This window comes from Herpailurus yagouaroundi, unplaced genomic scaffold (genome assembly GCF_014898765.1).
Source record: "Herpailurus yagouaroundi ecotype Mexico unplaced genomic scaffold, PumYag 181, whole genome shotgun sequence".
Taxonomy (NCBI): Eukaryota; Metazoa; Chordata; class Mammalia; order Carnivora; family Felidae; genus Herpailurus; species Herpailurus yagouaroundi.
In genome coordinates, this window is record NW_024412412.1 from 21365919 (window position 1) to 21392488 (window position 26570).

The 26570-nt window shown below is 38.8% G+C and overlaps 1 long non-coding RNA gene across 1 annotated transcript; it reads left to right on the plus strand.

Annotated features, from left to right (window-relative positions):
* Window positions 1-3650: 3650 nt before the first annotated feature.
* LOC121039964 (uncharacterized) lies at window positions 3651-26570 on the plus strand. Its single transcript, XR_005795063.1, has 3 exons — window positions 3651-3755; window positions 25052-25136; window positions 26146-26570. It is a non-coding gene; the product is annotated as an uncharacterized LOC121039964 (long non-coding RNA).

The window sequence follows — 26570 nt, forward strand, 5'->3', positions numbered from 1 at the left end:
ATGTTTTCTTGAAGATATAATTTCATTAAATTATATATCTTTCACTGATTTTTTTAAGTTTATTTACTTATCTGAGAGAGACAGGGAAAGAGTGCATGCGTGCGTGCAAACGGGGGAGGGGCAGAGAAAGAGGGAGAGAGAGAATCCAAAGCAGGCTCTGCCCTGACAGGGCAGAGCCCAATGCGGGGATCACTCTCCCCCACTGTGAGATCATGACCTGAGCTGAAATCAAGAGCTGGACGCTTAACTGACTGAGCCACCCACGTGCCCCGGTCCTACACTGATTTTTAAATTATTTTTGGAGATTTTTATTTATTATAAATTATTTATGTATTTTATCCATATTTATTAAATGACTTATTTACATTATACTTTTTTACACTTAGAAATACGTTGAATAAAAGTAAAATGTTTTAGGTAAGTTTAAGAACCTATAGAAGAGATTTAATAATCTTTCTACACAGAGAACTAAATAAAATCAATGATTATTTAAATGGCTGGTTGTTTTTAGACACATTGGGGCAATTTATCTGAGATAGAGTCATTCCAGCAAGCCCCTTCCAAAACCCAGCAATTCACCCAACTTAAGCATTTTAATAAAAAAGACCTTCTGTTCCCGTTGCTTTTGTCCCAGAAGCGGGGGGAGTGGGGGGCTGTGGGGGAGGAGCAAACTATAGAGTAAGCTTTTAAAAACAGACAAAATGATATTTTCCTTTAGAATGGGCAAGGCAAGTTTCACTGAAAGAAACACATCTCAGGTAAAGCTAGTTTTACTTTTATTCTTCATCTTCTTAAAACTGACTGGAGAGAGGCCCATTGTGTGCCCTACACTTTTTGTTCTGGGCACCTGAGCAGCGCACAATGTATCACTTATCAGTGGAACAAAAGACTCCTTCATCAGGCAAGGGCTGGGGAGCATGACAGCTGCAGACTCAGAGCCTCTCTAGGCTGCTCCTTTGCTGAGACGGAACAGGAAATAGACTATTCATGTGGACTTTCATGTCTGACCCTATTTAATTTGACTCAAGTAAGATTAGCCTCTTTCAAAACATATCCATCCATGTTGAATGGTAATCCTAGATCTTTGCTTCTTATGAGAGACTTGGTTCAGAAAATGTAGAAAATAATTTGTATTAGGTGGATTTTAGTGTAAAAACAATAACGATTTTTATGTAACCAAAGAGTACTGCTGTATATTTTGAACAGCTTACATTTTGGAATATTTTTTATTAAAAAATGCAATATAAAAATAATAGGTTTTTTTTTCCCTGACTGCAAGACCAAAGAAAACCAGGAAGGTTTTGTGCTGTTGAGGATGTAAATAAATACTAAAACAATTCTCATTTCATTACATTGTAGTTTAATTCTAAATATTGATCTTGTTACTGAGCGTATTCCTTTCCCTTTATGTAAATATATTTTTCTTGTAGCCTTCTAAGATTATGCTTGTATTCCCATTGAACTAAGAAAAAAATTCTGTTTGGAAGGTTACTTAAATGTAGAACTCTAAATTCTTGAGCGATTATTGAAAGAAAAAACTTTTTTTAATAGCTCAAAGAGTTCTTGGCTGCTATGTAGGTCACCCCATGTTAGAATAATTTAATGCAGAATATTTCATGCATAAGAAGTCCACACTGATCACATTTTTTTCATTCCATTTTTTGTGTCTCTGACATAAATGTTTGAATAATCATAAATTCGAATAGAAATAATGATATTTATGGTACCGTATACTCTATGTCAAGACTGAAAACAGGATAATGTTGTATGTTTGCAAAATGATTAATTGTAAAACCTTACTGAGAACTCTGGAGGAAGGAAAGTCTATATAAAAAACTTAATAAAGTAAAAACATTTTACAAAACACCTAAATTTATAGCCTGAATCTTAGTGACTTAGTAAAGACATGTCATAGAGAGGTTCTTGTTTCAATAAATAGTTAAGAATTGCGTCTATCAGTTTTTGCCAGTAGATGCTTCTATAAGCTTGAAGATAATTTTCTTCTTTCCCACAATTACCTCTGATCTCCTATAATATTTATGTCACTGGTTTAGATACTGAGAATAGCTATAAAACAAAATGACTTATTTTAAATAGTTTGATCATAAACACTGTTAGTCACTTAAATCACTGAGTGATTACAATTATTTTTATCACAGTATAATTACAAACAACGTTTTGCACAGATCTAAGCTTTTATTCAGTATTTTCTCATCTGTGTCAGGTCAGAACATTGGTCCAACATTCAATAACTAGTACCTGAAATGTGTATCTGTATGTTGCTTTTGTTATAATTTGGCACCTGAATATATGTGCATCTCTCTCTCTCTCTCTCTCTCTCTCTCTCTCTCTCTCTCTCTCTGTCTCTATCTTTCTAATCTATTGATCTAGGTACATAGAGTATATATATCTATATAACTACATAAAGATATATACATACCTATATCTTTAGATATAGGTATATATATATGTACACCTGGGTCCATATAAAATGGGCTTGATAAAAATGATCTTGTAGAACATCAGGAAGAAGAAAAACATACTTGTCTCTTTAAAAATATTCCCCTTTTCTTTACTTTTCATAAGATTTTTGTTAAATTGAAATAAAAATGTTGAAATAATCAAAAAGGAATTTGAATTGAAAATTGATTTCTGAAGATCTTTTTGAAAAAAAAATTTTTTTTAGTTGAGAACTTAATTATTTACTTCTGTTTTTGATAATGTTATTTGGGCATTGTTACATTATATTTCCTCCAACCTTGTTGTGTTTTCCAAAACCTGGCTTTTGTCTTCATCACCTTCTGTTTTAAAATCAGCCAACTCATCTGTGTTCCAGAGCTATTGTTTCCCTCAACTTACACAGTGGGCTATAGAATTTACCAGGCATAATTTTTCAGAATAGCCCAAATTTTCTTATTCTCCTCCATTCTCAGAATGTCCAACCATATGTGCCCTGATCATGGTACAGTTAGAACCAATGTGTCTTTTTTCAGTTTACTTTTAAAAATTCATTGACCAACATCTGAGAAATTTTGGGCTTCAGTAGCGTTTCTTATTCTCTTCGCAAACCTCTTCATTTCATTGCCACTGCTGTAGCTGTTAGCAAAGCAGTTCATTCTTTATGATGAAATACAAATGACTCATCTTAACAGTAAGAGCATGTATTTGTCCCTGGTATGTTTGAATCATTCCGTATGTCCGTACACATGTAAATGTTTGCTGAAATAGTTCTCAGGGGATGCCCCTGATCACTAGACAAATATTCCTTTCTTTCTTTCCTTCTTTCTTTCTTTCTTTCTTTCTTTCTTTCTTTCTTTCTTTCTTTCTTTCTTTCCTTTTCTTTCTTTCCTTCCTTCCTTCCTTCTCCTTCTCCTCCTCCTCCTCCTCCTCCTCCTCCTCCTCCTCCTCCTCCTCCTTCTCCTTCTTGTTTTCGTTACCAGAGGCTCATTTCTTTTCAATATTGTTCTTCCAGGGAAAACAATTTTTGTAGATTGTATAGCTGCTGGAAAAATGGAAACTATTAGTGTCCTAATAAAACTAAGCTAAAGAGAAAATTCGCCTCCTTTATCGCTTTCTTTTCCTCTGCTGGAGTCGTTGTTCTTCTATACGATTCTGCCTTGATATTCCTTGTTTTCTTATTTTTATTGCAGGAATTTACCTTTTTTAACCTGTGCACTCTGCAATGCGGCGACACGATGTCTGTACATCTCCTCAGCCCAGACCTTGGGAAACTTGCCTGTTTTGGTGTGCATCAGGTATGTGAGTATGCTTGGACAAATATATTACTGATGAAAATCATGGCCTCTCTCCCCTCCCCACTATTCAGGCTGGTTGAAAGTCATGGTTTACATACTGTAAACTGTACAGTTTTATGTGCTCCCATGACTTCACTCTCTTTATACCAAAGGACCCCCAATCTATTACTTATACAGAGGTATTTATCTTTCATCTCTGATTTACATCGTATGTGCATATGCCTGTGTACATCCACATGACCAGGCTTCTGAGACAAACCTTAGTGTCTTCTGTGTTCTCTTCTTCATGCCCCTTACCCATTCAGTGCTTTGATTCCACTAAGCATAGTTCTACCATCATCATGCTCTCCTTGGTTCCTCTCTACTTTCTTGTGTGGATGATTCTATTTGCTCCCCAACTCTTCCAATGGGCATTTCTATCACTTCTCAGTTACCCTACTTCCTCATGATGCTATTAGAATTATTTTTTGATGATTGAACTTCTGTTTTTAAAAAGTTGGTAAGTTGTCAGCATCTCAACAGACCAACCAACAAACCTTAACATGGCAGATAGAATCTCATACAAAGTGGCCCAGATCCTCCCCTCTCTTTGCCGTACCTTGTTACCACAGAAAAAGTTCTGCACAGAGCCTGGCATGTAGTAGGCACTCCGTGAATGATTGTTGGTGAACAAGAAGGCACTGTGTAAGCACCAATAGCAATATAAAAATAAACTAAAAACAGACAAATAGAAATGTGTGAATTCTGTAGCGATGCAAGCAATGGTCTCATTCACTGGCTCTTAGACTCTAGTATCAGAATTACCCACTGGGCTTGTTAAAACCAAGATTGCTGGGGTTACACTCAAGTTTCAGATTCAGTAGGTCTGCGATGGGGCCCAAGACAAGGTCCCGTGATGGTGCCACACTTTAAGATCTACTGGTCTAGTTAATACCATGTAAATTGTTAACAGGGATGAAAGTCATTAGTTTTTTTGTTGTTCACTGGTGCATCTAACCAAAGGGCCTACTCTTCTTCATGGCACTCATGTGCCATCTACATAATTTCTGTTGTATCTTGAAGTCTTCCAAATCTCCTGTGATGGTTAATTTTATATACCAACTTAGCTAGGCAATGGTACCCAGCTATTTGGTCAAACACCAGCCTGGATGTCCCTGTGAAGCTCTTTTAAAGATGATATTAACATTTAAGTCAGTAAACTTTGAGTAAAGAAGGACTACACTCCCTAATGTGGGTGGGCCTCATCCAATCAGTTGAAGACCCTAAAAGAAAAGACCCTGGTCCCTTGAGGAAGAGGACATTTTGTCAGCAGTTGGCCTTTGGACTCCAGATGCAATGTCACCCCTTCCCAGAGTCTCCAGCTTGACCAACTATCCTGCAAATTTCAGACTTGCCAGTTCCCATAATAGAATGACTCAATTCCTTAAAATAAATCTCTTTCTACCTCCCATTCCTCCCTCCCATCTCTCTCTCTTTTCTCTCTCTCCATATATATTTCCTAATGCTTCTGTTTCTCTGGAGAGCCCTGACTAACACACCCAGTGTGTCCAGGATTAAGAATCACTTGTCATCTGTACTCAGTCTTTTCCCTGGACTGTATAAAGTGGATTGATGCCTTAAAAACTATAATTCTTTTAGCATTTTGGATAGATATGATATAATCACTAAGATTAACAAAAAGTACTATTCAAGTGTAATGTAAATTACATTATACATGTGGGCCTTAAAATTTCTAATCTTTGCTTATACTAACAAAGTCCTTCTGATTTTTTTAATGACTTAGCTACTTAGAGAAATATTAAGCTAAGAAATAGAATATAGAAGAAACAGTATGCCTTTTCTTTTTATTTCCATTCAAGAGCTAACAGTTTTTATTGGCAGGCCAGTTCAAATAGGAAGAGAGAAAAAATTAATGGTCATTACAATGGTTTATAAAATAGAGACAGCAATGCTGAATTTAGGATTATCACTCTAGTTTCTAATTTCTTTAAAGGAATGCAGTGGTGCCTTTGTTTAGTTGTGTAAATGTACACTATTTTAAGGAGAAATAAAGGGCTAGAGAAATAAAGTGGAAAAGTAATGAAAAAATGTCCCTATTTCAAGCTTCTTGGTTCATTGTAAGAGAAGTATTTTTCATTTTCTCTTAGTTGTAGGTCCTTCAGTGGCTTGATTACATTTCAGCAGAAAGAAGCATTGGGGACGGCATTTTGTCCACTTTCACACTAAGGAACATGATCATCATATATACATTTTTCTCTTCTCTAACTTATACCAATAGGAATGTAAGGATTACACTAAATAATTGCATAAACGGTTACTTCCTGCCAATATAAAATGTCTTTGAGCACAATGGTAGAGTCTTTCTCCAAATCACTACTGACTTTTTGGTCTGACCTACGAAGGGTAAATCACATAAGCTACTTAAAGTTGGAATAATAGTCTTTGCAGATTAAAATGATGAAAGCTCTAAGGCTGGCGTGATGCCAAATTTTGATTTCCTGTTGTACCTTTGGGGCATCGTGTGGCGAATTTTGCAAAGTTGTTCTTCTGTTTGGTGTTCAGGTACTTTTCTGCAATTCACTCCAATTTAGCTACTGTCCTACTTTAATAGCTGGCAAATTTTTGCTCAGGTAATAAGTTCTAAGAAATATGACACTCTGATATCATTTTCACATTTATTAGTAATAAGGCTGTGTGGACTAGAGGGTAGGGCACAGATTTGGGGCAGAAAGAAGAATGGGTCCAAATTCCAGATTTGCCTTCCATTAGTTCAGTGATCTCGGGCAAGTTGATTAACATCTGGGTAAAAATTATGAATAAAAGTGTGAGAATCATCTCAAATAGAATGATGCATATAAGATGCCTAGTATGATACTGGTCACTGTTTTATAATTTGGGAGAGAAATGCATTTCCATTCCAGTGTCTTCTAGGAATCTCCAATTTAACAGCCCAATATTGGACTCCCGATCTGCAGTCCCTGCAAATGTACTCATCTCAGTTGATGGCAAATCCATCGTCCAATTACTCAGCCTCACCTTTTCTCATTCCCCACATAAATCTTTGAGGAAAGCTTTTAGATTTCATTTTTTACTTACCGCCGTTTTGTGGCAAGCTATCATCTTCCCATTGGGTGACTGCAGTGGCCTCCTAACTTATCTCCCTGCGTTCAGCCTTGACCCATTAGAGTTGATTTTCAATAAAGCCAACATAGTGGTCTTTCAAAAATGTATGACAGGACAGGTCACACCTACTCATGAACCTCCAGTTGTTCTGCATTTCCCCCAGAGTAAATGGCTCACATGGCTCTGTGTTTGGTCCGAAGCTGTATCTATTGCATCAGCACTCTGTGACCTTATGTCTGCCTTCTCTCCCCTAACACATTTCTTCAGGGGCCTTCCCTATTTCCCTTAACCTGTGCTCACGAGTCACCTTCTCAGGAAGGCCTGCCTTGACCATGGCACTCCAAAATCCTTTGACCTTGCTATACTTCTCCATACGATTTACTACCTTCTACTGCATCTGATAATGTATGATTTACCATGTTTGCTATTTATTTTGCTTCTCATGTTACTGTCTCTCTCTCTCTCTCTCTCTCTCTCTCTGCTAAAATATAAAGCCCACAATGGCAGGGATTTTTGTTTTTTTCATGGACATATATACCCAGTACCTAGAACAACATCTGACACATAGTAAGCTGATGCGTTATTTTTATATACATATATAATCAATATCATGTTGGTTCACCATTAATTTAAAGATACACATGGGGCGCCTGGGTGGCTCAGTCGGTTGAGCGTCCGACTTCAGCCAGGTCACGATCTCGCGGTCTGTGAGTTCGAGCCCCGCATCGGGCTCTGGGCTGATGGCTCAGAGCCTGGAGCCTGCTTCCGATTCTGTGTCTCCCTCTCTCTCTGCCCCTCCCCCGTTCATGCTCTGTCTCTCTCTGTCCCAAAAATAAAAAAATAAACGTTGAAAAAAAAATTAAAAAAAAAAAAGATACACAGAACATTTTCATTTATATTATTTTCTTTGAATTATCACTTGTCTTCTCCCAAAGTACAGTGAGTATATTATGTAGTCAGGATTCAAATTCATGTTTTCTCATGCTGTTCCTATTTTTCTTCCTCTGTTTATTACACTTCCCTTGGAAAGGTAATAGGAAAGCATATCTAAATGTGGATCAAAGAGTAATATGATTTAATCTGTGCCTTAGGATCAGTCATCCAGGGGAAGTATGTAATGATATTGAAAGGAAAAGAGGCTTTACAAATATCAAGGAGGACTGCATTAAGCTTCTGACATTGTTGATAGAAACAGATCGTGTGAAAGTATTTTTAGGGTAGAGTCATAAAACTTTCAAACTGGGCTTGAAGGGCTAGAAACAGAATTTAAAGATGACTAAAATTTGACCTTGAATAATTAGACAATAGGGCTATCAAAAAAGTTATTTATTTTCAAGAGGCTCAAGGAAGACAGTTTAGTCAATAGGACTAAATTATTTCATTGCAGTTATTAGTTACTGAGATACAAGAACCTCTCTGTTCAGTCTACACTATATTAACCCATTTTCAAGTTTCCTAACATTGTAGCAGAATTCATGATTGAAACGCTCCTGTTGATTGAGATATACTGCAAAGTACTTGGGAAAAAGGAGATGATAATCCTTTTGGATAAGAAAATACTGTATTTGATATAGAAATGAAAATTGTGGTAGCTAAATACACTTTTCATCTTCTGATAAGTGATGTCATGTTGGATATCACTTTATCCAAATTTTTTCCATGTTGATTTACACTGAACCTTTTTTGTTTGGTTTTTATTTTGCCTTATACCTGATAGTTCAAGCTATGAAATTTGGTTAATTAATATGGTATAATTTGCCTTTAAAAATTTCTTATTCTGGAAACTGAAGAAATAGTACAATGAACCCCACATACTCACAACTCGGCTTCAACAGTGATCAACTCTTGACCAGTCTTATTTTATGTATTCTTCCTCTGCATCTTGTCTCTCCTCGACTGGGCAATTTTGAATTATATTCCCTCTATCATATATTTTGTCTATAAATATTCAACATATATTTATTAAAGATAAAATCTTGACTTTTTAAAGAATCCCAATGCCTTTCAATGTACTAATAGTGAATAATTTCCTTTATAATTTATTCTTAAAAATTTTTTTAATGTTTATTTTTGAGAGAGAGAGACAGAATGTGAGTGGGGGTGGGGAACAGAGAGAGAGAGGGAGACATAGAACTGAGGCAGGCTCCAGGCTCTAGGCAGTCAGCGCAAAGCCTGACATGGGACTCAAACTCACAAACGTGAGATCATGACATGAGCCAAGGTCAGACGCTTAATCGACTGAGCCACCCAGGTGCCCTGTGAATAATTTCTTAATATCAGTTAATATCCAGTTATCTCATTATCCTAATATTATATATTCAGATATAATTGAGTGTCTCATTTAAGGATAACTTTTGGCCTCTTATCCCATGTTTTACTTTGGCAATATCTATAAGGTGATTTTCAAAATGAGTTGTTTTGCAAGTAACCAATATGCTCCTCAAGTAATAAACGGTAAATGAAACGCAATAAAAGAAGGGATTCTTTTATAATTTGTTCACCAGTAATCACCAGCTTTTGGGACATTACTGGTATATAACAATTATTGACTGACTGAATGAATATTCTACCCATTATTTGTATATTTTGTCTTTTAAGCTCATAGTAATTTTTGTATATACTAGGTTTTCCTACTGGGCCATACTGTTCTTCCATTGCTCTGATTTTTTTGACTTTATTGTTTTAGTTACAATTAGTTAAATATGTTTTTAATGCTCTAACTTTGATTAACTTCCCTTTCTCTTCTCATAAAACACTTCAAAATTTTTCCAATATCTAAATTTACCGATATCTATAAATTACTGTATATAAATCTGTCTTAAAATTTTTTTTTTAATGTTTATTCATTTTTGAGAGACAGAAAGAGAGCATGAGTCGGGGAGGGGCAGAGAGTGAGGGAGATACAGAATCCAAACAGGCTCCAGGCTCTGAGCTGTCTGCACAGAGCCCGACGCGGGGCTTGAATCCATGAACTGTGAGGTCATGACCTGAGCCGAAGTTGGACGCTTAGCCGACTGAGCCACCCAGGTGCCGCATAAATTTCCTTCCTTAAGGAAGAAAAGACAACTTTCTTTTTGGCAGGTGTTTGCTGGGTAACCAATAATATGTGTATATGTATATATTTTATTTATTTACTTATCAATGTATTTGTTGTAATCTTTTCACTTATTCGTTAAAATCATTTTCCTTCTCAATTATACTTTTCCTTTATTTAGTATAATTATATTCTTCTTTAGATAAGATTAACCTTACAGGAAAATTTGCATCATACACAACCTGTTTTAGCAAAAGAGATCCTCTGAATTAATTGCCCATAGATATTTTATTAATTATGTGTCAGAATGCATTCAGGTCCGGGTGCCTGGGTGGCTCGGTTGGTTAAGCGGCTGACTCTTGATTTTGGCTCAGATCATCATCTCGTGGTCCGTGAATTCTAGTCGTGCATCGGGCCCTGCACTGACAGTGTGAAGCCTGCTTGGGATTCTCTCCCTCTCTCTGCCCATCTCCCACTCTCTCTTTGTCTAAAAATAAATAAATAACCATTAAAAAAAGAATGCATTCGGTTGCTTGTAATGTAATACTCAAATCAGGTGAGTTAACGCAATGATGGAATTAATTGGCTCACAAAATAGGAAGTTCAGAATTAGGACAGCCTTTGCAGTTGGTTGATGCTTAAGTCATCAAAGACTCAGGTTTTTCCTGGTTACTTGAATTTCCTTCAGTGGTTTCTACTTCATACTAATGCTGGTCCCCCTTTAAACTGCAGGATTACCAAAAGTAGCCAAGTAGGAGAGAGTGCGTATCTTTCTGTGGCTTTCTTAAAAGAAAGGGGAGTTTTCATAATTCCCCAGCAAAACTCTCTTTACATCATTCGTCTTCATTGGGTCATTTACTCATTCCTGAACCTGTCTCTGCTTTCAGAGAGATGTGCTGATGATTTAAGGTCAATATTCCTAAACCAACCTACAAGACAAATAAATCCAATGATTGGTTTCAGTGACTACAAGCCTTGCTCTGAAACTGTAATGTTGATACGTAAAATGTCCTGGGGAAAAGGTGTAAGAGAGGTGTAGGGAGATTGAATTACAATAGGCAGTACAACACCTTTAACATGTTTAAAAAATATTAATATGCATATATTTATTGTACACATATTTATTATATTTTTATAATATACAAATATGCATTATACATAAAAGCATATATATTCATATTCTGGCAGGCAATATGAAGACTCTGGATGAGAAAACAGATCATTTATTAGTTTATTTATTATCTTAGCACTGGTTTCCAGAGCACCCACCTGTGTGGGGCATCATGGTGAACGCCTGACGTTACCCTGTACTAAAGTAGGATTATATCCCAGGAGAGGAACTCTGAAATTCTGAGACTCTGAGCTCATGCAGAGAGACTGTCATCCCAACCCATCCTGCCCTCTGCAAGAAGGGAGAAGGAAATCTTTACTCTGCAGTGTATACAACTCTTCTCCAGGGAGGTGGAGGAAAAGGTCTCCAGACTCCCTGCAATATAAGCAAATGGCTCCAGGGGAGATAGCTCTAAATCTCTCTGCAGCAATATATTATCTCTAGTTTCTGGCATTTTTGTTCTCAATCACCCTTTAACCAACGCCCTTTGCTCAGAAAGCTCAGATTGTCCAGAAATGTGAAAATACTCATGAAAAATTGTTTGCCAACATTTAATAGCTGACCCAGACTCTTAAATGGAGATTGGAGAATTTCATGAAAATTTTGGTCTGGTATGTTAAAAATGCTACTTCTTCGATTTTAATTTAAAGTCAAAATTGAGACTTTGTGGTTCGGAGAGTATTTTTGGATCAGCAGTTGATTGAAAACAGAGAGCAGCAACCACCCCACATCTCATGCTTTCACTAATTCTCAAGTAAACACATCTGAATTCTATCCCTCCATCGCCCACTCTATGCAATGTACCCATCCCAATCTGCCGCCACAGGATGGCCTCCATCTTGTACACCTTCCTTGAATTGCCAGGAGTAAGTTTGTGCCATCCTGCTACTCTCCATTAATAAACTTGCGACTGTAGTCCATTGCCATGCATATTTGTTTCATTTACCAGAATCTACTCTACATCTCTAGTTTGGGTTCTCACATGCATTTTGGGAAAGGTTGTAAGACGAATTTGTGGCTCTCTTGTTCCTTGTCACCAGTGACCCCTCTGCACGATCCTGTAACTGTGATGTTTGTATGTTGACATCCTTGTCTCCGTTGTGATCTTGAAGGGGTGGTGTGGTATTTTACTCACTTTTGTATCCCTGATGCTAAATCCCAAGTCTAGGGATTGATCCCTCGGCGAGTATTCTTAACAGTTATTTTAAATTAAGATATTCATTACCTACAATAATGATCACTCATTGTACATGTACAGTTTAATGAATGTTAGTAATTATATATAGTCGTGTAAGCAGACCACAACCTAGACCTAATCCAGTTCCCTTTCCCCCAAATCTTTCCTTCTGCCCCTTTGCTCTTGTCCACCTCTGAAACCTGGCTAATATAGCCATTAATCTACTCTAGAAAAGAGCGGTTTTGTCTATTGTAAAATTTTGTGTAAAAAGAAAAAAAACCCCACCTGGGATTCAGGCTTTTGTCTTATGTTGGACTATCTGATATTATCTATCAGGTTCCTGGAGTACATTTTCTCTCTTTTTTAATTTTTTACTCTATTCCTCATCTTGGGTGATTATCTGGTAGTGTTGTGGTCCTTCACACTTGGAACTTGAAGTCCTCTACAAGCATTAATAAATACAATCTGAATTGAATTAGAAGTTAGAAGAAGGACATCCTTTGGGTAGGAAGAAACCAAGTTTTGTATTAGAATTTATGGACATACAGTCAGAAGGACGTGACCGATGGAATGTGAGAGTTAGATAAGAGCAGAGAGGTTAAATGGAATTCTGAACTGTTTGACTTCAGCAGTGGTATAAAAGTCATGGAATTAAGTGAGCTATTACGCAAGAGCAAATCGAAGCAGGCTTTTAAAATGATGCAGTTTTAACCTATTTAACGAGCCTTTCTGAATTCTTGATCAAAAGTACTGTGATAAGAATTTCATGTTAAGAATATGTTACAGTCATAAGATAGTTCTGGAAGAGGCTTGGATTATTTCCAGTTCCATTTCTGTATTTCATCAATACAGTAGTTAATATCAGAATAAGATCTTCTGAATCTAGCATTGATCACGTGTTGTCATTGCCGTTTCACCAGATGAACTTCCTCTTCATGGTTTCATTCTGTGCTTGCTGGATTAACCACTTCCCCTTCTTCCTTGAAAAGGTTTTCCTCCCTCTGCTCCCCTTAGAAATTTTGTCCATTTTTCTCCATCAGACCATGTCTACTTCTCGAAGCCTTCCCAGACAGCTGGCATGGTGTGTTCATTCTACAGGCCTATCATTTCCATTATATGAATGAATACCCCATTCCAGAGCGCCACGTAAGTGTCTCTGTGTGGTCTTGTGCTTCTGCTGTTCATGCCTTATTAGAAAAAATTTAACAAGCTAAAATTTATCAAGTACCAGGGACAAAGCTTTTCACTTTTCTGGGGGGAGGCTAATTCTTTCTTTTACTTCTCACAATGGCATTAGAGGGCAGCACTCTAATTTTGCAATTGAAAACAGAGGCAGGAAGAGATTAGATTCTTGAACACTGATCACCCAATTGACACCCGGCAGCATTTGCGTTTATCTAATAAGAAAATGCACCTGGAGTTCTCGCTACGAGCTGTACATTTCCGTGCCTGCTGCTAGGGTTAGAAATAATTGTTCTTCCGTCTCGTCTGTTAGATATGAAATTACTTTAGGGTGGGGCTAATATCTTTTTTCCCCTTGCAATCTCCCGGTGTTCCCAGGGTTATCCCTACTTAGTTTTGAGTGACCAGATGGTTATCTCTGCCTGTAAAAGCAATTGTTCCACGGGTCCACGCAGAGCAGTAGCGACCTGACATTTGCTAGCAAAGGCCAGCAGCGGTGCAAGCCAAACCATATTGCTTATGGAGGTCCAGCAGAGCCCTGGTCACTGAGGCAGCGGCTGTTCTTTCAGCCAATCCCTTGCCACTCGCTGCCTCCGCAGGTAACTGTGGCCAGCTAGTCCCTGCTGTTCTGCAGACTGCTCTTTAATATAGATCGTTTACCAGAAGCAAACCTATCTTACAACGGTCATCTTTCCAATGACTTTGAGAAAGACTCAGGGCAGCAATTATTCAACTTTAGTGCCTCACCGACTAAAGAATTTTGCGCTTTGATGGGCTGCCAAGCTATATAGAGAGAAAGCGCTTGTGGCTTGCCCAGAAAGAGGAGTTAGAAAAGCTAACTCCTCTCCCTGGGGCTTGAGCTAAATAGCTGGCTTTTAGATTTCTGTGTTTCAAGGAACTCTTCTAATATTGGCAGCTGTGATTAGGTATTTGACCCCCTTTGTCACCTGTTCATGTTAACACAGAGAAGTTCACAGTGTTGTTTCTTGTCAAAAGAACTAGGCTAAGATAGGCGAGCCTAATTGCGTATTTTGTCATGTCGATATTAACGACCCGGAGGGAGGCAGACCACCAAAACATCTTGAGTAGAGAGAATATTTTACAAAGGTGCGAACCCATGGCACACAGTGCCCTGGAAAGATGCGATTTGGGCACACCCAGCCAGATCTCAAATTGATCTGTTACCTCATGCTTATGCTGTCTGTGGGGAACAGGTGCCTGAGGTATCATTTGAATGGGGACAATCACTACTCTTTTTTTTTTTTTTTATAATCCGGGGTTGCTCTTATCAACAGATACAAGTGTATTAAGTGCATCTTAAAAGGACACACCAAGTAGGTAAGATAATAGAAATTTGATCCTTAATGAAGACTTTTATCTTACTTTCTATTACTTTGACAGTGTATTATATTCCATTAGGCCGATTTGACTTACAATATTGTGGAATACAACAGCATTTAAAATCCTTCCAGGAAATTTGGTCTGCCTTACGTGACTTCGTACTTAGCCATGGAGGGTATAGTGTGAGATTCAAGGCAGTTGAAAACAAAGTACCCAGCAGGTGATTTCAAGGCTATGGGTTCTATTTTGGTTGAGGATGAAATGAAAGAAATTTGTTCCTGTGAGATACCTGTGGGAGGTTCGGTGATAAGCATAACCTAAACACAAGAGGTGAGGAACTAGAATTAAGGAAGAGTTTGCTTTCACAACTGTTAGCAAGGGTGTGAAATGGCTTGCCAAAGTAGTGATGCTCCAAAGGCTGATGTGGCTGAACCAACTTACCACCACCAGCAAAAGAGTATTATTTACTGTATAAAAATTTTACTGTATAAAGATGTTGAAAGCAGTGAGATTTCATACCAGGAAATCTTTTTTAAAAGTCTGTATATTCTTTCCTTTCCTTGGATAATATTAAAATGAAGTAATTATATGCATATATACATGCATAGTATAATGTAACATAATAATGATAATTACCCCCCCAGAATTATTGTAGGGAGTTAACCTATGAATGTTATAATTTATTTCCTTATATCTTTTAAAACAACACACTTTTTTAAGGTTTATAACATCATGTTTGACTAAGAAGTGAACTACTATTTGACTAAAAATAAACCAATACTTTAGAATATGATTTTTGTATAAGACATTCCTTGTATGATGGCTTCTGCAGTCCAATTTGAAGGTGTGGGCAAGAAATTCCCCCCTTCCCTCCTGCTGAGGGGAGGTCTAAAAGGAGTAAAAATAACGAGAAATGACAAGTAGAAATGTTTGTAAACATTCCCCATTGAAAAACTTGTGAAGCTGTGCTTAGGTTGGTTGGGGGAAGAGTCCAGTGATCAATTAGGGCTGCCTTTCATGGGCCATGGAATAAGGGAAGGGGGATATTTGTCTTTTTTTTGCTGAGGTTGTAGGTGAAATAGTGTTTTGATTCTAATCCAAAATGCAGAGAAGGCAATTCCTTGGGCTGCCCTGGGTTGATGGAAAATTTCTATAAGTGGCTGCACCATTTTATATTCTTACTGGTATAGAATGGCTGATGATGTTGAGCATCTCTTCATGTGCATATTGGCTATTCCTATATCTTCTTGGATGAAATACCTATTCAAATATTTTGGCTACTTTATTGGGTTGTGTATCTTCTCAATTATGAAGTTGTAAGAGTTCTTTCTGTATTCTAGATAGAATTCTCTATGGGATATGTGATGCCAAACGTGTTTTTAGTGTGTGGCTTGTCTTTGTACTTTCTTGCTGGTGTATTGTGAAGCACAAAAGTTGTGAATTTTGATGAAGTCCAAATTGTTAATGCTTCTTTTCCTCATGTATTTAATGTATTCAAAAACATCATTACAGAGTCCTATGTGACCGACATTGACTTCTACATTTTCTTCTAAGGTTTTAAAGTGTTAGTACTTACGTTTATGTTTATGATAGTTACTTTTTGTGTGTGGAGTGAGGTAAGGGTTCAGATCCATCCTTCTGCATGAAGATATCCAAGTGTCTTAGCACCATTTGTTGAAAAGACTTTCTTCCTCCATTAAATTGTCTTCGCGCCTTTGCTCAGTCATAAATTTTTGTTGCGTGCAATTCTCGTTGAAAGTTAATGTGCATAGGAGGGAAGATGGCGGCGTAGGAGGACGCTGGGCTCACTGCGCGTCCTGCTGATCACTTAGATTCCACCTACACCTGCCTAAATAACCCAGAAAACCGCCAGAGGATTAGCAGAACGGAGTCGCCGGAGCCAAGCGCAGACGAGAGGCCCACGGAAGAGGGTAGGAAGGGCGGCGAGGCGGTGCGCGCTCCACGGACTGGCGGGAGGGAGCCGGCCGGAGGGGCGGCTCGCCGGCCAAGCAGAGCCCCCGAGTCTGGCTTGCAAAAAGCGGAGGGGCCTGACGGACTGTGTTCCGACAGCAAGCGCGACTTAGCGTCTGGGAGGTCATAAGTTAACAGCTCTGCTCAGAAAGCGGGAAGGCTGGAGGACAAAGGGAAGGAGAGCTGCTGAGCCCCCAGACGACAGAGCTCAGTTTGGTGGGGAACAAAGGCGCTCGCCAGCGTCATCTCCCCCGCCCATCCCCCAGCCAAAATCCCAAAGAGAACCAGTTCCTGCCAGGGAACTTGTTCGCTCCGCGCAAACACCCAACTCTGCGCTTCTGCGGAGCCAAACCTCCGGCAGCGGATCTGACTCCCTCCTGCTGCCACAGGGCCCCTCCTGAAGTGGATCACCTAAGGAGAAGTGAGCTAAGCCTGCCCCTCCTGCCCCTGTGCACCTTGCCTACCCACCCCAGCTAAGACGCCAGATCCCCAACATCACAAGCCTGGCAGTGTGCAAGTAGCCCAGACGGGCCACCCCACCCCACAGTGAATCCCGCCCCTAGGAGAGGGGAAGAGAAGGCACGCACCAGTCTGACTGTGGCCCCAGCGGTGGGCTGGGGGCAGACATCAGGTCTGACTGCGGCTCCGCCCACCAACTCCAGTTATACACCACAGCACAGGGGAAGCGCCCTGCAGGTCCTCACCACGCCAGGGACTATCCAAAATGACCAAGCGGAAGAATTCCCCTCAGAAGAATCTCCAGGAAATAACAACAGCTAATGAGCTGATCAAAAAGGATTTAAATAATATAACAGAGAGTGAATTTAGAATAATAGTCATAAAATTAATCGCTGGGCTTGAAAACAGTATAGCTGACAGCAGAGAATCTCTTGCTACAGAGATCAAGGGACTAAGGAACAGTCACGAGGAGCTGAAAAACGCTTTAAATGAAATGCATAACAAAATGGAAACCACCACAGCTCGGATTGAAGAGGCAGAGGAGAGAATAGGTGAACTAGAAGATAAAGTTATGGAAACAGAGGAATCTGAGAAAAAGAGAGATAAAAAAATCCAGGAGTATGAGGGGAAAATTAGAGAACTAAGTGATACACTAAAAAGAAATAATATACGCATCATTGGTATCCCAGAGGAGGAAGAGAGAGGGAAAGGTGCTGAAGGGGTACTTGAAGAAATAATAGCTGAGAACTTCCCTGAACTGGGGAAGGAAAAAGGCATTGAAATCCAAGAGGCACAGAGAACTCCCTTCAGACGTAACTTGAATCGATCTTCTGCACGACATATCATAGTGAAACTGGCAAAATACAAGGATAAAGAGAAAATTCTGAAAGCAGCAAGGGGTAAACGTGCCCTCACATATAAAGGGAGACCTATAAGACTCGTGACTGATCTCTCTTTTGAAACTTGGCAGGCCAGAAAGAATTGGCACGAGATTTTCAGGGTGCTAGACAGAAAAAATAAGCAGCCGAGAATCCTTTATCCAGCAAGCCTGTCATTTAGAATAGAAGGAGAGATAAAGGTCTTCCCAAACAAACAAAAACTGAAGGAATTTGTCACCACTAAACCAGCCTTACAAGAGATCCTAAGGGGGATCCTGTGAGACAAAGTACCAGAGACATCACTACAAGCATAAAACATACAGACATCACAATGACTCTAAACCCATATCTTTCTATAATAACACTGAATGTAAATGGATTAAATGCGCCAACCAAAAGACATAGGGTATCAGAATGGATAAAAAAACAAGACCCATCTATTTGCTGTCTACAAGAGACTCATTTTAGACCTGAGGACACCTTTAGATTGAGAGTGAGGGGATGGAGAACTATTTATCATGCTACTGGAAGCCAAAAGAAAGCTGGAGTAGCCATACTTATATCAGACAAACTAGACTTTAAATTAAAGGCTGTAACAAGAGATGAAGAAGGACATTATATAATAGTGACAGGGTCTATCCATCAGGAAGAGCTAACAATTATAAATGTCTATGTGCCGAATACCGGAGCGCCCAAATATATAAAACAATTACTCATAAACATAAGCAACCTTATTGATAAGAATGTGGTAATTGCAGGGGACTTTAACACCCCACTTACAGAAATGGATTTATCATCTAGACGCACGGTCAATAAAGAAACAAGGGCCCTGAATGAGACATTGGATCAGATGGACTTGACAGATCTATTTAGAACTCTGCATCCCAAAGCAACAGAATATACTTTCTTCTCGAGTGCACATGGAACATTCTCCAAGATAGATCATGTACTGGGTCACAAAACAGCCCTTCATAAGTTTACAAGAATTGAAATGATACCATGCATACTTTCAGACCACAATGCTATGAAGCTTGAAATCAACCACAGAAAAAAGTCTGGAAAACCTCCAAAAGCATGGAGGTTAAAGAACACCCTACTAACGAATGAGTGGGTCAACCAGGCAATTCGAGAAGAAATTAAAAAATATATGGAAACAAACGAAAATGAAAACACAACAATCCAAACGCTTTGGGACACAGCGAAGGCAGTCCTGAGAGGAAAATACATTGCAATCCAGGCCTATCTCAAGAAACAAGAAAAATCCCAAATACAAAATCTAACAGCACACCTAAAGGAAATAGAAGCAGAACAGCAAAGGCAGCCTAAACCCAGCAGAAGAAGAGAAATAATAAAGATCAGAGCAGAAATAAACAATATAGAATCTAAAAAAACTGTAGAGCAGATCAACGAAACCAAGAGTTGGTTTTTTGAAAAAATAAACAAAATTGACAAACCTCTAGCCAGGCTTCTCAAAAAGAAAAGGGAGATGACCCAAATAGATAAAATCATGAATGAAAATGGAATTATTACAACCAATCCCTCAGAGATACAAACAATCATCAGGGAATACTATGAAAAATTATATGCCAACAAATTGGACAACCTGGAAGAAATGGACAAATTCCTGAACACCCACACTCTTCCAAAACTCAATCAGGAGGAAATAGAAAGCTTGAACAGACCCATCACCAGCGAGGAAATTGAATCGGTTATCAAAAATCTCCCAACAAATAAGAGTCCAGGACCAGATGGCTTCCCAGGGGAGTTCTACCAGATGTTTAAAGCAGAGATAATACCTATCCTTCTCAAGCTATTCCAAGAAATAGAAAGGGAAGGAAAACTTCCAGACTCATTCTATGAAGCCAGTATTACTTTGATTCCTAAACCAGACAGAGACCCAGTAAAAAAAGAGAACTACAGGCCAATATCCCTGATGAATATGGATGCAAAAATTCTCAATAAGATACTAGCAAATCGAATTCAACGGCATATAAAAAGAATTATTCACCATGATCAAGTGGGATTCATTCCTGGGATGCAGGGCTGATTCAACATTCGCAAATCAATCAACGTGATACATCACATTAACAAAAAAAAAGAGAAGAACCATATGATCCTGTCAATCGATGCAGAAAAGGCCTTTGACAAAATCCAGCACCCTTTCTTAATAAAAACCCTTGAGAAAGTCGGGATAGAAGGAACATACTTAAAGATCATAAAAGCCATTTATGAGAAGCCCACAGCTAACATCATCCTCAACGGGGAAAAACTGAGAGCTTTTTCCCTGAGATCAGGAACACGACAGGGATGCCCACTCTCACCGCTGTTGTTTAACATAGTGCTGGAAGTTCTAGCATCAGCAATCAGACAACAAAAGGAAATCAAAGGCATCAAAATTAGCAAAGATGAAGTCAAGCTTTCACTTTTTGCAGATGACATGATATTATACATGGAAAATCCGATAGACTCCACCAAAAGTCTGCTAGAACTGATCCATGAATTCAGCAAAGTTGCAGGATACAAAATCAATGTACAGAAATCAGTTGCATTCTTATACACTAACAATGAAGCAACAGAAAGACAAATAAAGAAACTGATCCCATTCACAATTGCACCAAGAAGCATAAAATACCTAGGAATAAATCTAACCAAAGATGTAAAGGATCTGTATGCTGAAAACTATAGAAAGCTTATGAAGGTAATTGAAGAAGATTTAAAGAAATGGAAAGACATTCCCTGCTCATGGATTGGAAGAATAAATATTGTCAAAATGTCAATACTACCCAAAGCTATCTACACATTCAATGCAATCCCAATCAAAATTGCACCAGCATTCTTCTCGAAACTAGAACAAGCAATCCTAAAATTCCTATGGAACCACAAAAGGCCCCGAATAGCCAAAGTAATTTTGAAGAAGAAGACCAAAGCAGGAGGCATCACAATCCCAGACTTTAGCCTCTACTACAAAGCTGTCATCATCAAGACAGCATGGTATTGGCACAAAAACAGACACATAGACCAATGGAATAGAATAGAAACCCCAGAACTAGACCCACAAACGTATGGCCAACTCATCTTTGACAAAGCAGGAATGAAAGTTAATGTGCATATATTTGGTTTCTGTATACTGTAGTCAATATCCTCACCATGCTTACAAAGCAACTTACAGGTAAATGCTAGACTTATAAATTAATAATATACAAGGCTTTGTGTGTTTAGCCTTTGCTACTCTAGAGGCATATCTAAATGCAAGAAAGTGGCTATAGCAAGACATTAGTCACATAATGACATAATGTACATATAGTTATGAACTGTGGAAGTACTAACACGATTTTTTATTATTAAAAACAATAGTTCAGTAATAAAGCTACCATCAATTGCACTTTTCTTCTAGAAATGAAAATTTAATTTTTATATGGATTTTATCATTTTACATCTGGAAAATATTATCATGCTCATATTACCAACTTGTTGTGTGGATTGTAAAAAGAAGCTACATAACAAAAGTCATTTGCTGTCTTCTGAATATTTATGGCTTCCCCAAATTCATACGTTGAAGCACATGCCATGTGAGGGCACAAAAGAAATCTGAGACCCAGAAGAGGTCCTTACCCCACTGTACTGGCACCCTAATCTCAGATTTCCAGCCTCCGGTACTGTGAGAAATAGATTTCTATTGTTTATAAGCTACTCAGTCTGTGGTATTTTGTCATAGCAGCTCACATGAACTAAGGCATCCCCTAATAGTCGGGGAAGATGAATTTTTTCACCAGATTTTATCATGCACTGAACTAAGCATTGAGCACCTCTTATATTCCTTTGTAAATGTTTGCATTTCATTTTCCTTTGAAAGTTAAAGCCAACACTTCATTCTTAGGACTCTGGGCGAGTCCCTTAACTTTGTTTTGTCCTGGGTTTCTTTTCTTTTAAGAGGGCAGACTAATTATATCAATCTCAGCAGGATGTTGGTTGTTGTAAGGATTAAATGAGTTAATATATATATATATATATATAATACTAAAAATAGCACTTCACTCACAGTAAGCGTGAACTATTACTCACTTAAATGTAAGCTTTTTTGAGGACAAAGATTTTTGTTACTTTAATTCACTGATACATTCTAATTTCCTGGACACATATTTGGGGTTTAAAAATTCGTAAGATGGATATTGAAAGGCTGGCTTTCGGTAGGGAGAATTGTAAGAATTTGTCAGACTGATGGCTTGTGCCATTGAAAGCCTTTCCCATGACCTTCACCTGTTACAATTTCCAAGAGCCTATGATATGTTAAGAGGATACATCGTCATAGAATTACCTTCGTAAACCGCAGATTTGGAATAATGTCGCATATTGGACATTATGGAAGTTTTACAGGGATGTGTGGACTAAACTGAGGTAAGTGTAGAGCAAGCCACACACAAATTGGAAAAACAAAAACAAAAACAAAAACGAAAAAACCAAAACTATTCTCCCAGACTACCCACTTAAAGAATTGAAAAGATTTTAGGGGAAAGCCTTGTCAGAACTACTAGAGGGTACCAGCTGTTGTGAAGAGAGCGTAGGGGAAAAAAGGAGTCAGAACGGTAGGTCTCCTCAGTTTCTGCAAGGCTCCCCATAAAATTACTGAGTTTTCAATAACATTTAGGATGGTTTGAGAGAAGAGTCAGTTTCTAGAAATAAATTTAAATGTGAATACCACAGCCAACGACCCCTTGGAAACTCTCATTGCTTGCCACTCTGAGCTAAATATCCAGTCAAGTGTAGATTCTATCAAATGAAGATTCGTACTTTAAAAGGAAAGAGAAATTTGATCACTGCTGGGAGTAGGTAAAGTCAATTGCTGAGGTGAATAGGAAAAGGACACAGTTTCAAAAAGAAAGTGAGAGTATCGAAGTTGGCTCTTTCGATATGCTTCTTGGTGTGCCATCTCTGAGCCTCTGTTCTCCAGGTAGTTAAGGAAGTGAGTCTCTGACAAAGAGGGCTCTCATGTGCCTCCCTGTGTAGAAGGCGGCTTCTCTAATTGCATTCGGTTCCTTTGAAAAGCCGTAGTTCTTATGGTTTGAGCTTTTGTGGTTTTCAGGAAAAAAGTTTGAGGAAGGCTAATAGATTTATTTCCAGAATCCAGAGAGACAGATGTCATTGAAATATGTCCAGTGTATCTTTTATTAAAACTGAAATATAATGCTAACTGTCTCTGGAGCAAGTAGTTTACTAAGCAGAGGTGTTTCATTGCAATCTAGGTGAGTATTAGTTTATCATAATCTTCCCCATTATCTCAGTGGGCTTGTTTCAATTTACATTTGTATATGTTGATTTAAGCCTTGGTTTGTTTTGGAAGAAGAGCTATTCTCTTTTGGATCAGTTCTGCTATATGTCTGATATTGCTGAGATTTTCCTTAGGAGTCCACTATTTGCCATGGTGGGTTCTGAATGAGAGGAGATGAGAACGCCCGATCTAGTTATCATAGAGCAAAACAAAACACAACAAAAAACAAAGAAGTAAGAGAAAACCGAAAAGTTGCCAAGCAAACGGAAGTTGGAATCACTCTTTCAGCTGGAGGAAAAACAGTTTGTAGATTCCACATAGTAACGATAGAGATACTGTTATAGGTGCAAGAGTACTTTAAATTGTGTATTTTCACACATACACTGGATCCATACATTGGATTCTTGCGGCACTGTTGTGACAGATCACAGGCCAGGGTGGGCTTTTGTAAATGGTGAAGCTGGGTGTATTCGTTGCCTAAGGCTGCCATCACAAATGGCCATAAACTCAGTGGATTTACCATGACAAATGTATTCTCTCACAGTTCTGGAAACTTGAAGGCTGAAATCAAGTAGTCAGCAGGGCTGTGTCCTTTCTGGAGGCTCGAGGGGAGAATCCATTTCTTGTCTCTTCCAGCTTCTGTTGGCTGTCAGCATTCATTGGCTTGTGGCCACAGCCCTCCCACCTCTGCCTCTGTGGCCAGCTTGCCCCCTCCTCTTTTTTTCTGTGTCTCAAACCTCCCTCTATCTTTCTCCTGTAAATGTGGACTTGCGGCCCACCGAGATAATCCAGGATATCTCTTTATCTCAAGATTCTTAACTAACTTTGTTCTGCAAAGACCTACTATACCCCAGTGCTTCCAAAGTAAGCTCCTTTGAAACTGTTTGATTTCCGTGTATGGTAAAGAAGAATGAAATGGTGTCATCAGAGATGGAACCAAAGGCTCAAGTGGTCTTGGAAATTTGAGACTCATAAAGTTAACCCGAAACTTCTTAATTGCAGACCTTTCAAAGCTTTTAGCGTTTCAGTTTCAGTGCCTTTTGAGTTTTCAAGGCAAATGCTGCGGTTTCCGGGATGATTCGATGAAGGGAATTCTTTTTTTCTGAGCTTTAGGGAATAGTGGGCTTCAGAACATAGTCTGGGAAACAGTGCCTTTGCCACGTGGCTAAGAGAAATTTAGCTCAATTCCTATAAATAACCTGGGGGAATAGTAATAGGAATGCATATTATCTGTTGAGGGTTTACTATGAGTTAGGTACCATGTTAAGCGCTTTAGAGGAGTTAACTCGTGAGCTTTCCAATGCACGTGTAAGAATGTTCTGTTCAGGGTCACTCAGGCCGGCTTTCTGAGCAAGGCAGTCTACCTGATCAAGCCTGCTGTGTGAATCCTCATGCCATTGTAATATTAAAATGTTCTAACAGCGGTTCCAGTGCACCCAGGTAATTAAATATATATATGCAAATCAGGTCTCAAGAGTCTGGAAAGCAGCAGCTGGGTGACTGTGGTCTGTAGCTGCATCAGGGGAGTGAGGCTTGCTGTCCAATCAGTCCGTCATCGTTTCCGTCATTTGGGGCTCTGAGATGAAACGAAGCTAGTGTTCTCAAGGAGGGCAAGAAATATGTTGCTCTGTTCTTAAGACTTATGTCAAAAATGTTTCAGTCCTCAGGTAATTTGCTAGGGCTGCTTCTATTCCTATTTACTTCAAAGCTTCAGTAAAAATGAAAGGGATGCAACATGGTATTTGGTTTTGCAGAGAGACATCTGGATTCTTCTCCTGGATCTGGCCTTGCTGACAGGAAATGTCCTCTGACGATCACATGGCCCTGCCGAGGTGGAAGGTATTTATTTTCTTTTCTCTTAAATAAAATTCCACATGGTTTTTTTTTTGAATATTCTCCAGCAAATGTTCTATGGTGCATTTAAAGCTTTCCCCCACAGTTAACCACTCCTGCCCTTGCTCCCCCATTTAGTTTAGGAGTGAACGCTGAAATATTTTACAATGAAGAAAAGGTTTTAGGTAGAATAAGACCATAGGCCATATTTCAAGGGGTGGCATCGAGCTTATAGGATCAAGTCAGGTATGGTTTGGAAAGTGCTTTGAACAAATGCCTGCCACAAATAACTGCTTATCAACTAGCAAAATGAAAATACAACTCAGGGAGAGCTTGTCTTCTGTGGGGTTTCTGAGAAAATATGAGAGGAGTCAGCGACCGAAGTTAAAGCAAGTGTTTGTAGGTGAGCTGAGAGCTCAATGCGTAATATGTAATGATTTCCAACTTTCTAAGCCTTGCCATTTTGGCACAGTGACATGCTCCCCAACGGTGACTGGCTTCTATTTAGATGGAAAAGGGGCTCTAAGGAGCCTCAGGAAATATATAGAGAGAGATCATTGTTTTTCACACAAGGAAGTTGAGCCTCAAAGAGACCAGGTCAGGCTGAGTGTGGAGTTAAAACCACCGCTCTTGGGCCCATATCATCCATCCTGTATCGAGGAGCTTCCATAGCGCTAGTCAAGGCAAATAGGCATGGTCCTAAATATTCTCAGTAGAGCAAATATTTGTTTATCTTAGTGTTTTGATCTCATCAAATTTGGCTCCAAGAAAGAGAGCGAGAGAGAGATCGCTGTGGCAAAATTTAAATGGACAGGTTCCCTTTGCTCAAATGCTTTCCAGGATAGGCTCAGAGAGGTGGCAACATGCTGATTATGTTGATTACAGGGGAAGTTACGTGCTTTGGGAGCATGGGAATTTATATCTTCTTAAAAATAACTGATGGGAGCAGGGGAAGTGATTTAAAAATTTAGTTGTACATGATCTGTACATGATTTAGCAAACATTTTTTGAAAAGAAACTTTTCTACAAGTGGCTGTCCTGAGCTTGCGGAATAGAAAGATGAGGAAGACATACGTGCCTCTTGTAATGAGCTTACGACCCAACATACATGCCGTCTTGTCAAGCGAGTTGCAGTTTTCGGACATACTAAATTTTGCAAAAGAAAGCAGAAACCATTTATTTTTCAACCACTAAGCTAATGTGTTCAAGCAACAATTAATCTTCTGCGGCCAAAAGTTGTATGTATCCATATAAATAGATATAAATAAATGTTTGCATATGTATCTGTATTTTCAATCACTCTGTCTCTTACATTATGTCAAAGTCTGGCCATGAGGAGGAAGAAGAGATAAGGATAATTTATATTACGTGTGAAACAAAAACGCTAATAAAAAGATTGCCAAAATGAATCCCATCAAACCAAATTGTACTTATACTATG